At 47.7% G+C, this 12,089-nt stretch overlaps 1 long non-coding RNA gene across 2 annotated transcripts in view; it reads right to left on the bottom strand.

Moving 5' to 3' along the window:
• LOC138658376 (uncharacterized) overlaps nt 1-5,811 on the bottom strand; it is a 99,636-nt gene extending 93,825 nt beyond the window's left edge. Inside the window, exon 1 of one of the 2 annotated variants that reach the window (XR_011317476.1) lies at nt 5,711-5,811. This is a non-coding gene — a long non-coding RNA (uncharacterized lncRNA). The remainder of the gene's footprint in view (nt 1-5,710) is intronic. The other variant, XR_011317477.1, reaches the window with a different exon arrangement.
• Nucleotides 5,812-12,089: the final 6,278 nt, after the last annotated feature.

The following is a 12,089-nucleotide window of genomic DNA, read 5'->3' as shown; positions in this document are numbered from 1 at the left end:
GAAAAATCGAGATATACCACGTCCAATGACTCACCGTGGTCCAGCCTATAGCTTACCTCTTCATAAAAACTGATTAGATTGGTTTGACAGGAGCGATTTCTCATAAACCTATGCTGATATGGAGTTAAACAGTTATTCTCATTGAGATAATCCAGAATAACATCCCTCAGAAACCCTTCAAATATTTTACCAACAATAGAGGTTAGACTTACTGGCCTATAATTTCCAGGTTCACTTTTAGAGCCCTTTTTGAATATTGGCACCACATTTGCTATGCGCCAGTCCTGCGGAACAGATCCTGTCGCTATAGAGTCCCTAAAAATAAGAAATAATGGTTTATCTATTACATTACTTAGTTCCCTTAGTACTCGTGGGTGTATGCCATCCGGACCCGGAGATTTATCTATTTTAATCTTATTTAGCCGATTTCGCACCTCTTCTTGGGTTAGATTGGTAACCCTTAATATAGGGTTTTCATTGTTTCTTGGGATTTCACCTAGCATTTCATTTTCCACCGTGAATACCGTGGAGAAGAAGGTGTTTAATATGTTAGCTTTTTCCTCGTCATCTACAACCATTCTTTCCTCACTATTTTTTAAGGGGCCTACATTTTCAGTTTTTATTCTTTTACTATTGATATAGTTGAAGAACAGTTTGGGATTAGTTTTACTCTCCTTAGCAATGTGCTTCTCTGTTTCCTTTTTGGCAGCTTTAATTAGTTTTTTAGATAAAGTATTTTTCTCCCTATAGTTTTTTAGAGCTTCAATGGTGCCATCCTGCTTTAGTAGTGCAAATGCTTTCTTTTTACTGTTAATTGCCTGTCTTACTTCTTTGTTTAGCCACATTGGGTTTTTCCTATTTCTAGTCCTTTTATTCCCACAAGGTATAAACCGCTTACACTGCCTATTTAGGATGTTCTTAAACATTTCCCATTTATTATCTGTATTCTTATTTCTGAGGATATTGTCCCAGTCTACCAGATTAAGGGCATCTCTAAGCTGGTCAAACTTTGCCTTCCTAAAGTTCAGTGTTTTTGTGACTCCCTGACAAGTCCCCCTAGTGAAAGACAGGTTAAACTGTACAATATTGTGGTCGCTATTTCCTAGCTGCCCGACCACCTGCAGATTTGTTATTCTGTCAGGTCTATTAGATAGTATTAGGTCTAAAAGTGCTGCTCCTCTGGTTGGATTCTGCACCAATTGTGAAAGATAATTTTTCTTGGTTATTAGCAGAAACCTGTTGCCTTTATGGGTTTCACAGGTTTCTGTTTCCCAGTTAATATCCGGGTAGTTAAAGTCCCCCATAACCAGGACCTCATTATGGGTTGCAGCTTCATCTATCTGCTTTAGAAGTAGACTTTCCATGGTTTCTGTTATATTTGGGGGTTTGTAACAGACCCCAATGAGAATTTTGTTACCATTTTTCCCTCCATGAATTTCGACCCATATGGACTCGACACCCTCATTTCCTTCGCTAATATCCTCCCTTAAAGTGGACTTTAGACAAGACTTTACAGACAAACCCCTCCTCCTCTCCGATTTTTACGATCCTTTCCAAACAGACTGTAACCCTGTAAGTTAACTGCCCAGTCATAGCTTTCATCTAACCATGTCTCGGTTATTCCCACTATGTCAAAGTTACCTGTAGATATTTCTGCTTCTAGTTCTTCCATCTTGTTTGTCAGGCTTCTGGCGTTTGCGAGCATGCAGTTTAGAGGATTTTGTTTTGTTCCAATCTCCTCACTGTGGATTGTTTTAGAAATGTTCTTACCTCCCTTCTGAGTATGTTTTCCTGGGTCGTCTTTGTTCGAGTCTAATGTTTTTCTTCCCGTCCCCTCTTCTTCTAGTTTAACGCCCTCCTGATGAGTGTAGCGAGTCTTCTGGCGAATGTGTGTTTCCCAGGTTTGTTGAGGTGTAGTCCGTCTCTGGCGAGGAGTCCATCATACCAGTAATTCACACCGTGGTCCAGGAATCCAAATCCTTGTTGTCTGCACCATCGTCTTAGCCAGTTGTTTGCATCAAGGATCCTGTTCCATCTCCTGGTGCCATGCCCGTCTACTGGAAGGATAGAAGAAAAAACTACCTGTGCATCCAGTTCCTTTACTTTCTTCCCCAACTCTTCAAAGTCTTTGCAGATTGTCGGTAGGTCTTTCCTTGCCGTGTCATTGGTGCCAACATGTATCAGAAGAAATGGGTGGACGTCCTTGGAGCTGAAGAGCTTTGGTATCCTATCGGTCACATCCTTGATCATCGCACCTGGAAGGCAGCATACTTCTCTTGCAGTTATGTCCGGTCTGCAGATGGCTGCTTCTGTGCCTCTCAGTAGTGAGTCTCCCACCACCACCACTCTTCGTTGCTTCTTGGCTGTACTTTTTGCTGTCACTTGTTGCTGTGTGCCCTTTTCTTTTTTGCTTGCTGGTATTGCTTCATCCTTAGGTGTGCCATCTTCATCCTCTACAAAGATTTGATATCGGTTCTTCAGTTGTGTGGTTGGTGATTTCTCCATGGTCTTCTTGCTTCTTTTGGTCACATGCTTCCACTCATCTGCTTTTGGAGGTTCTCTGACACTTTTTTCACCTTCTGTGACCAGTAGAGATGCTTCTGTTCTGTCTAGAAAGTCTTCATTCTCTTTGATGAGTTTCAAAGTTGCTATTCTTTCTTCCAGACCCCGCACCTTTTCTTCTAAAAGGGCCACTAGTCTACACTTCTGACAGGTGAAATTTGATTCTTCTTCTGGTCGGTCTGTGAACATGTAGCACATGCTGCAGCTCACCATGTAGGTTGTCACATCTGCCATGTTGCTCCTAGATCCTGCTGACTTGCTGTGTGTTTTCCTTCTTGTGTAATCTACTCAGCCAAGCTCTCTTGCAATAATATCCTACAGGCAAAAATTCGCACGCCGTAAGGCGCGCGGTTTGGTGATGCTTTCCAAGCAGCTGGTCCCAACGATCTTCTAGCTTAGGGAGACTTTGCTTTTCCCAGAAGGCACCTAGAATATGCAAATTAGCCTCCTCAAGCTTGAATCCCTGGTTTGGTGATGCTTTCCAAGCAGCTGGTCCCGGCTGTACCCAACGATCTTCTAGCTTAGGGAGACTTCGCTTTTCCCAGAAGGCACCTGGAATATGCAAATTAGCCTCCTCAAGCTTGAATCCCTGGTTTGGTGATGCTTTCCAAGCAGCTGGTCCCGGCTGTACCCAACGATCTTCTAGCTTAGGGAGACTTCGCTTTTCCCAGAAGGCACCTGGAATATGCCCTTGGTTTATCTTTGAAGATAAATGTAAAATGTACTCTAAAATGTAAATTACTGTGTGCTTAGACTGACCATTTGGAACATATGGCTGGACAAATTTTTAATTAGCTTTCTATGGACTCCATTGACAATATATAATATATATATATATATATAGCATCGTGATTACTCGCTAATCCCGCCCCCTGAACAGTAGCTCCGCCTCCCAGCACATCACCAAACACAATCCCGCCCCCCACCCCATCACCACACAATCCCGTCCCCCCACCCCATCGCCACACACAATCCCACCCCCAACCCCATCGCCACACACGATCACGCCCCCCCACCCCATCGCCACACACGATCCAGTCCCCCCACCCCAATCACCAAACACAATCCCGTCCCCCCGCCCCATCACCACACACAATCCCGCCCCCCCACCCCATCACCACACACAATCCCGCCCCCATGCCCCATCACCACACACAATCCCGCCCCCACGCCCCATCACCACACACAATCCCGCCCCCACGCCCCATCACCACACACAATCCCGCCCCCACGCCCCATCACCACACACAATGCCGCCCCCCCACCCCATCACCACACACAATCCAGCCCCCCATCACCACCCACAAACATCACCACCCACAATCCCGCCCCCCACCCAATCACCACCCACAATACCGCCCCCCCACCCAATCACCACCCACAATCCCACCCCCCACCTCATCACCACCCATAATACCGCCCCCACCACATTACCACACAATCCCGCCTCCCACCCCATCACCACACACAATCCCGCCCCCCACCCCATCACCACACACAATTCCGCCCCCCCACCCCATCACCACACACAATCCCGCCCCCCATCACCACACACAATCCCGCCCCCCATCACTACACACAATCCCGCCCCCCATCACCACCCACAAACATCACCACCCACAAAACCGGCCCCCAACCCCATCACCACACAAAATCCCGCCCCCATCACCACCCACAATCCCGCCCCCCCACCCACCACAATCCCGCCCCCCACCCAATCACCACCCACAATCCCACCCCCCACCTCATCACCACCCATAATACCGCCCCCCCACCACATTACCACACATAATCCCACCTCCCACCACATCACCACACATAATCCCGTCCCCACATCACACTCACTAATCCCGCCCCCTGCATAGTAGCCCCACCCCACAATCCCACCCCCACATCACTCACTAATCCCGCCCCCTGCACAGTAGCCCCACCCCCACCACACATAATCCTGCCCCCCACCACATCACCACACACAATCCCGCCCCCCACCCATCACCATGCATAATACCACCCCCCACCACATCACCACACATAATCCCACCCCCCACCACATTACCAAACAATCCCGCCCCCACCACATTACCACATAATCCCACCCCCCACCATATTACCACACATAATCCCACCCCCCACCACATCACCACACAATCCTGCCCCCCACCACATTACCACACATAATCCCGCCCCCCACCACATTACCACACATAATCCCGCCCCCCACCACATTACCACACATAATCCCGTCCCCACACATTAAATTGTACCTGGTAGAAGTCAAGGATAGATCTTTGAAAATGATGAAAATGACTATACATTTAATTGTGTTTACAGAGAAATTTTAACTTAATTTGTTTTGTTATGAAATTTGTTTAGATGCTGGAATGAATAAAAAATGGACATCTTACTGAATCCAGTTTGTTTTTGATTTTACACTGTGAATAAAATGTATTATTAGTATTATTCAGATTTTTAATGATTATTATTGTTATTAACTTCATTTTAAGTTAATTTACCACCTGCGTAAGAGCTATTGAATGTTGTCATTATTTACTTTAGTTTAATCACCAGCAGCGTTAATTAGATAGCAATGAGCTGGAAACAGCTAGTGTGTGTGTGTGTGTGTGTGTGTGTGTATGTGTGTATATATATATATATATATATATATATATATATATATATACACACATACTAATAACAAAACCAATCAATATCTCTATCGTTTGTATTAATTAATTGGAGTGTTCAAATCATATTAAAAAATATATCATACGGGGGGGAGTGGCCTGGGACAGAACGAGGTCGGACGTGCTCTGCAAGAGCTCCTGCTCCCAGCCACATTTTATTGCCTCTAAACAAGGATTTTCGGGCGAAAATTTTATCGGACCCCCTGCTAGACATCAGCGTCCCTCTGTGGCAGCCCCGGAAGCTTTCAAACCGGCTGGGAGGCAAGGACGCTGAGACGCCGACACACGCGGAGGCCTGGTGAGCTCGCAGCTTAGACCTGAGACGCACCTTCCCCCTCTCCCCCCCTGGCTTGGTTTGCTGCTGGTGCCGCTTTGCGGTGTCCCGAGGGAGCGGCGAGGGAGACCGGAGAGCTGTGTGGCGGCCGAGCGGCGATACCGGACCAGTGACCCGCGGCACTAGGTACCTGCTCGTGGCTCCTGGATGGTGGGGTCTGGCAGGCGTCGGACGAGATTGACGGGAGCTCCCACGTTCCCCGGTGGGCCGGGAGAGGCAGAGCGGTAGACGGGCGGCAGGTGAAGCCCCGCCCACCTAGGTGTCCACACGCGGCCGGCGCCATCTTGCCGACATACACAGCGCCCTGAAGCCATATAGGGAAGGAACCCGCCTCCCTGCTCTCCTCTTTCATCCGGCTCGGGTCCCTGAGAAGGCGAGGGACGCTGAGAACATCCCATAGTGAGGAGCGGCCCCCCCCCCCCTCTTGAATTGCCCCCCACTGTCTTGGACAGCATTAGAAACTATAAAAGGCAGGCGCTGCCCACCTCAGACTGCAGACTGCTTGCAGTTAATAAAGAGTTATTTAAAGTCAACACCACAAATAAATAATAATCTTTATTTATATAGCGCCAACATATTCCGCAGCGCTTTACAGTTTAACAGTTTCAAACACAAAAGTCATAAGTAACAACGTTAACAATACAATAATTAAAGCAAAATAAGACGACCCTGCTCGTGAGAGCTTACAATCTACAATGAGGTGGGGGAGATACAAAGTACAGGTGTGTATTTACAATGATGTATTTACAATCATGGTCCAGCCATCTTCAGGGGTTGGGGAATAGATGGGGATAGTGAATGGGCTACACACACACAAACATAACATAACTTTGATTAGTGAACGTGATAGGCCGCTCTGAACAAATGTGTTTTGAGCGAGCGCCTAAAACTATGCAAATTATGGATGGTCCTAATATCTTGGGGTAGAGCATTCCAGAGGATTGGCGCAGCACGGGAGAAGTCTTGGAGTCGGGAGTGGGAGGTACGGATTAGTGCAGAGGTTAGCCGAAAGTCATTTGCAGAGCGCAGTGGTCTGTTAGGCTGATAGACAGAAATGAGGGAGGAGATGTAAGGGGGTGCCGCACTGTGGAGAGCTTTGTGGGTGAGAACAAGTACTTTGAATTGTATCCTGTAATGAATGGGCAGCCAGTGTAACGACTGGCGAAGAGCGGACGCGTCCAAGTAACGATTAGCCAGATGGACGACCCTGGCTGCTGCATTAAGGATGGACTGAAGAGGGGAAAGTCGAGTGAGGGGGAGGCCAATTAATAGAGCGTTACAGTAGTCCAGGCGGGAGTGGATCAGGGCGACCGTGAGTGTTTTAGCTGTCTCCATGGTGAGAAAAGGGCGGATTCTAGAGATGTTCTTTAGGTGTAAGCGGCACGAGCGGGCAAGAGATTGTATATGGGAGGTGAAGGAGAGATCGGAGTCAAACATAACACCCAGACAGCGCGCCTGCTGCCGGGGTGTTATTATGGTGCCACCCACGGAGAGGGAAATGTCAGATTTAGGGAGGTTAGTAGATGGTGGGAGCAGAAGAAGTTCAGTTTTGGAGAGGTTGAGTTTCAGATAGAGAGCGGACATGATGTTGGAGACTGCGGACAGACAGTCAGTGGCGTTCTGTAGTACAGCCGGGGTAAGGTCAGGGGATGACGTATATAGTTGTGTGTCGTCGGCATAAAGATGGTACTGAAAGCCAAATCTGCTGATGGTCTGTCCAATTGGGGCCGTGTAGAGAGAGAACAGAAGAGGGCCAAGGACTGAGCCCTGAGGTACCCCAACAGTGAGAGGAAGAGGAGATAAAGTGGAGCCAGAGAACAGAACACTGAAGGAGCGGTCGGAAAGATAGGAGGAGAACCAGGAGAGAGCAGTGTCCTTAATGCCTAGTGACTGGAGCCTAGAGAGCAGGAGAGGGTGGTCAACAGTGTCAAAAGCTGCAGAAAGGTCGAGAAGAATGAGCAGAGAGTGGTCACCATTACGTTTTGCTGTCAGAAGGTCATTGGTCACTTTGAGTGCAGTTTCTGTCGAATGTAGGGGGCGGAAACCGGACTGTGAAGGGTCTAGGAGGGAGTGAGTGGAGAGGTAACGGGTAAGGCGGGAGTATATCAGGCGCTCCAAGAGTTTAGAGATGAAGGGGAGATTGGAGACCGGTCTGTAGTTGTTTGTGCAGGATGGGTCGAGGGTGGGTTTCTTTAGTAATGGAGTAATGATAGAGTGTTTGAAGGAGGAGGGGAAAATGCCAGAGGAGAGGGAGAGATTAAAGATTGTAGTTAGGTGACTTGTGACAACTGGAGAGAGAGACTGGAGGAGATGTGAGGGAATGGGGTCGGTAGTGCATGTAGTCGGACGAGAAGAGGAGAGGAGCTTGGAGACTTCTTCTTCTGTGATGGGATCGAATGTGGAGAGTGAGCCAGGGGCAATGAGGGGAGGGATGGGAGTCACTGAACTTAGTTGTTGGGAGCGGATTTCCTGACGGATATTGTCTATTTTCTCTATAAAGTGGGAGGCCAGGTCACCAGCACAAATATCTGTGATAGGGGCTTGTGCTTTTGGCCTGAGGAGGGAGTGAAAGGTGTCAAAAAGTTTCTTGGGGTTGTTGGATAGTGAGGAGATCAGAGTGGTAAAGTAGGTCTGTTTAGCGAAGTGAAGGGCAAAGTTATAGGTCCTTAACATAAATTTGAAGTGTATGAAGTCTTCTGGTGTGCGTATTTTCCTCCATAAGCGTTCAGCACACCTAGAGGATCGCTGGAGAAATCGGGTTTGCGATGTGAGCCAGGGCTGTTTTATTCTGTGTTTGGAGGTCCTGAGGGTGAGGGGAGCTACTTGGTCAAGGGTGCTTCTAAGAGTGTCATTGAAGTGATGTACCGCCAGATCAGGACAGGAAAAGGAAGAGATTGGGGACAATGATAAGCGTAGGGAGTCTGAAAGTGTAAGAGGGTTAATGGCTTGTAGATTTCTGACTGAATGGTGTGTAGGAGGGTGCTGGGGTGAGCGAGGATATGTGAGTGTGAAGGAGAGAATGTTGTGGTCAGAGAGGGGAAGCGGTGAGTTATCTATGTAGGAGATTGAGCAGAGCCGGGCAAAAACCAGGTCTAGGGTGTTACCGTCCTTGTGTGTCTCAGAGGTTGAGAGCTGTGAGAGGCCGAGAGAAGTGGTTAGTGACAGAAGCTGGGATGCAGATGTGGAAGTGGGGCTGTTAATGGGGATGTTGAAGTCTCCCAGGATAAGGGTTGGTAGTTCTGAGGACATGAAGTGCGGCAGCCAGGCAGAGAAATGGTCCAGGAAGCGGGTGGGTGAGCCTGGGGGCCGGTATATGACCGCTACTCTGAGGGAGAGGGGGCGAAAGAGCCTGATGGTGTGGACCTCAAAAGAAGGGAATGAGAGTGATGGAACTGAGGGGATGACCTGGAAAGTGCATTGTGGGGACAGGAGTATGCCAACTCCTCCACCAGGTCTGTTTGTTGGTCTCGGGGAATGGGAGAATTGTAAGCCACCATGGGTAATGGCAGCAGGAGAGACAGTGTCAGAATCCTGAATCCAGGTTTCCGTGAGGGCCAGCAGATTCAGAGAGTTTTTCAGAAAGTAATTGTGTAGGAAAGGAAGCTTGTTACATACAGACCGTGGATTCCAAAGGGCACAATTAAAAGAAGGAGGGGATGAAGGAGTGCAATTAATATTAGTAAGATTAGTAAGATTTCGATGTGAGGTAGGGTAGGGGTTGAGGTTGGTGGATGGTGGACCGGGGTTTGGGGAGATGTCTCCTGATATCAGCAGGAGTAGGAAGATAAAAAGCAAGTAGCTTTTGGGATTGTATGAAGTTTTTTTATGCAGTCTGTTTGGGTAAGATGGACTGAGGTTTTTCAGGAAGGTGAGAAGTGCATGGGAGCTGTACATGGGAGAGGGAAGGAGAGAGGAGCTGATGTATATGAGTCGTGATGGAGGGGGGATTGGGCGGTGAATGTGGATTGCAAGGGAGCATAGGAGGATAGGAATATAGCACATGGATAAAAGGGAGAACAGAGTGTGGGTTACCTGACTCCTGCCCTGACTAACTGCCATGGAATAACTGCGGAGTCACGACGCTTATCTTCTGTGACGCTTTGCTTATGGGACGCTAGCGTGCACCCCTAAGGAAGGTTCTAAATTTATAGCCCAGAAGAGATGGATTGTGGGAACTGGTTGAGGATAATTTGGCAGCTGGCTAGCACACCAGGGTTTTTTTTTTTTTTTCTTTGAAAAGATGATCAAAGACACTCAGCCTGGTAAAATCTACTTTCACACCTTCCACCAGGTAAGATCTACACTGATCCCAGTCATGGATAGTAAGTGGACAGTAAGGGTACCGTCACACTATACGATTTACCTACGATCACGACCAGCGATATGACCTGGCCATGATCGTAGGTAAATCGTAGTGTGGTCGCTGGGGAGCTGTCACACAGACAGCTCTCCAACGACCAACGATGCCGAGGTCCCTGGGTAACCAGGGTAAACATCGGGTAACTAAGCGCAGGACCGCGCTTAGTTACCCGATGTTTACCCTGGTTACAAGCGTTAAACTAAAAAAAAACAAACAGCACATACTTACATTCTGGTGTCCGTCAGGTCCCTTGCAGTCTGCTTCCCGCACTCAGTGACTGCCGGCCGTAAAGTGAAAGTGAAAGCACAGCCGCTGTGCTCTGCTTTCACTTTACGGCCGGCAGTCACAGTGCGGGAAGCAGAGACGGCAAGGGACCTGACGGACACCAGAATGTAAGTATGTGCTGTTTGTTTTTTTTTTAGTTTAACGCTTGTAACCAGGGTAAACATCGGGTAACTAAGCGCGGTCCTGCGCTTAGTTACCCGATGTTTACCCTGGTTACAAGCGAACGCATCGCTGGATCGCATCGCTAGATCGGTGTCACACACACCGATCTAGCGATGACAGCGGGAGATCCAGCGATGAAAGAAAGTTCCATACGATCTGCTACGACGTACGATTCTCAGCAGGATCCCTGATCGCTGCTGCGTGTCAGACACAGCGATATCGTAACGATATCGCTGGAACGTCACGAATCGTACCGTCGTAGCGATCGAAATGTTATAGTGTGACGGTACCCTAAGTTTTAAGTGCAATGCAACAGAAATTATACCAATGAATTAGCAAACACATTAAATTATGTTTCTAGATGGTAAAGCAGCAGATGACAGACAGCAAGCAGAGGAGGGAGTTAATACCATTAGAGTCTATTGCAGCAGATGGGACAGCTATCAGAGGTAGGAAGTTGCACCATTTGATTGCAAAACAGGAGACAGCAAGCAGAGGGAGTTAAATACCATTAGAGTCTATTGCAGCAGATGGGACAGCTATCAGAGGTAGGAAGTTGCACCATTTGATTGCAAAACAGGAGACAGCAAGCAGAGGGAGTTAAATACCATTAGAGTCTATTGCAGCAGATGGGACAGCTATCAGAGGTAGGAAGTTGCACCATTTGATTGCAAAACAGGAGACAGCAAGCAGAGGGAGTTAATACCTGTGTGAAGAGAGAAGATGGATGTTAGTTCTGTGCCATGGAATAACTGCGGAGTCACGACGCTTATCTTCTGTGACGCTTTGCTTATAGGACGCTAGCGTGCACCCCCACTTGCGTGCACCCCTAAGGAAGGTTCTAAATTTATAGCCCAGAAGAGATGGATTGTGGGAACTGGTTGAGGATAATTTGGCAGCTGGCTAGCACACCAGGGGTTTTTTTTTTTTCTTTGAAAAGATGATCAAAGACACTCAGCCTGGTAAAATCTACTTTCACACCTTCCACCAGGTAAGATCTACACTGATCCCAGTCATGGATAGTAAGTGGACAGTAAGTTTTACGTGCAATGCAACAGAAATTATACCAATGAATTAGCAAACACATTAAATTATGTTTCTAGATGGTAAAGCAGCAGATGACAGACAGCAAGCAGAGGAGGGAGTTAATACCATTAGAGTCTATTGCAGCAGATGGGACAGCTATCAGAGGTAGGAAGTTGCACCATTTGATTGCAAAACAGGAGACAGCAAGCAGAGGGAGTTAATACCATTAGAGTCTATTGCAGCAGATGGGACAGCTATCAGAGGTAGGAAGTTGCACCATTTGATTGCAAAACAGGAGACAGCAAGCAGAGGGAGTTAATACCTGTGTGAAGAGAGAAGATGGATGTTAGTTCTGTGCCATGGAATAACTGCGGAGTCACGACGCTTATCTTCTGTGACGCTTTGCTTATGGGACGCTAGCGTGCACCCCCACTAGCCCCTGTGCATCCGGCATACATCTCCTGGAATACCTCTATATAATGGTCTGCCATTGGGGATTCCGAATTGAGACACACGCTATAAACATGCTATCATAAACTACATTCCTGGGCGCAAGTGGCGATATAAGGAGCTTACATCTTGCATCTCATAAATTTATAATGGTGAAAACAGGAAAGATACACCTCAAAAGCTTAGCATCAGCCCTTTATAAAAGGTAAACAAGGGGAAATGGAGA

Source organism: Ranitomeya imitator, chromosome 1, assembly GCF_032444005.1.
Source record: "Ranitomeya imitator isolate aRanImi1 chromosome 1, aRanImi1.pri, whole genome shotgun sequence".
Lineage (NCBI taxonomy): Eukaryota > Metazoa > Chordata > Amphibia > Anura > Dendrobatidae > Ranitomeya > Ranitomeya imitator.
The sequence above is the reverse complement of the archived record's forward strand: the minus strand, read 5'-3'. Positions and strand labels throughout refer to the sequence as shown.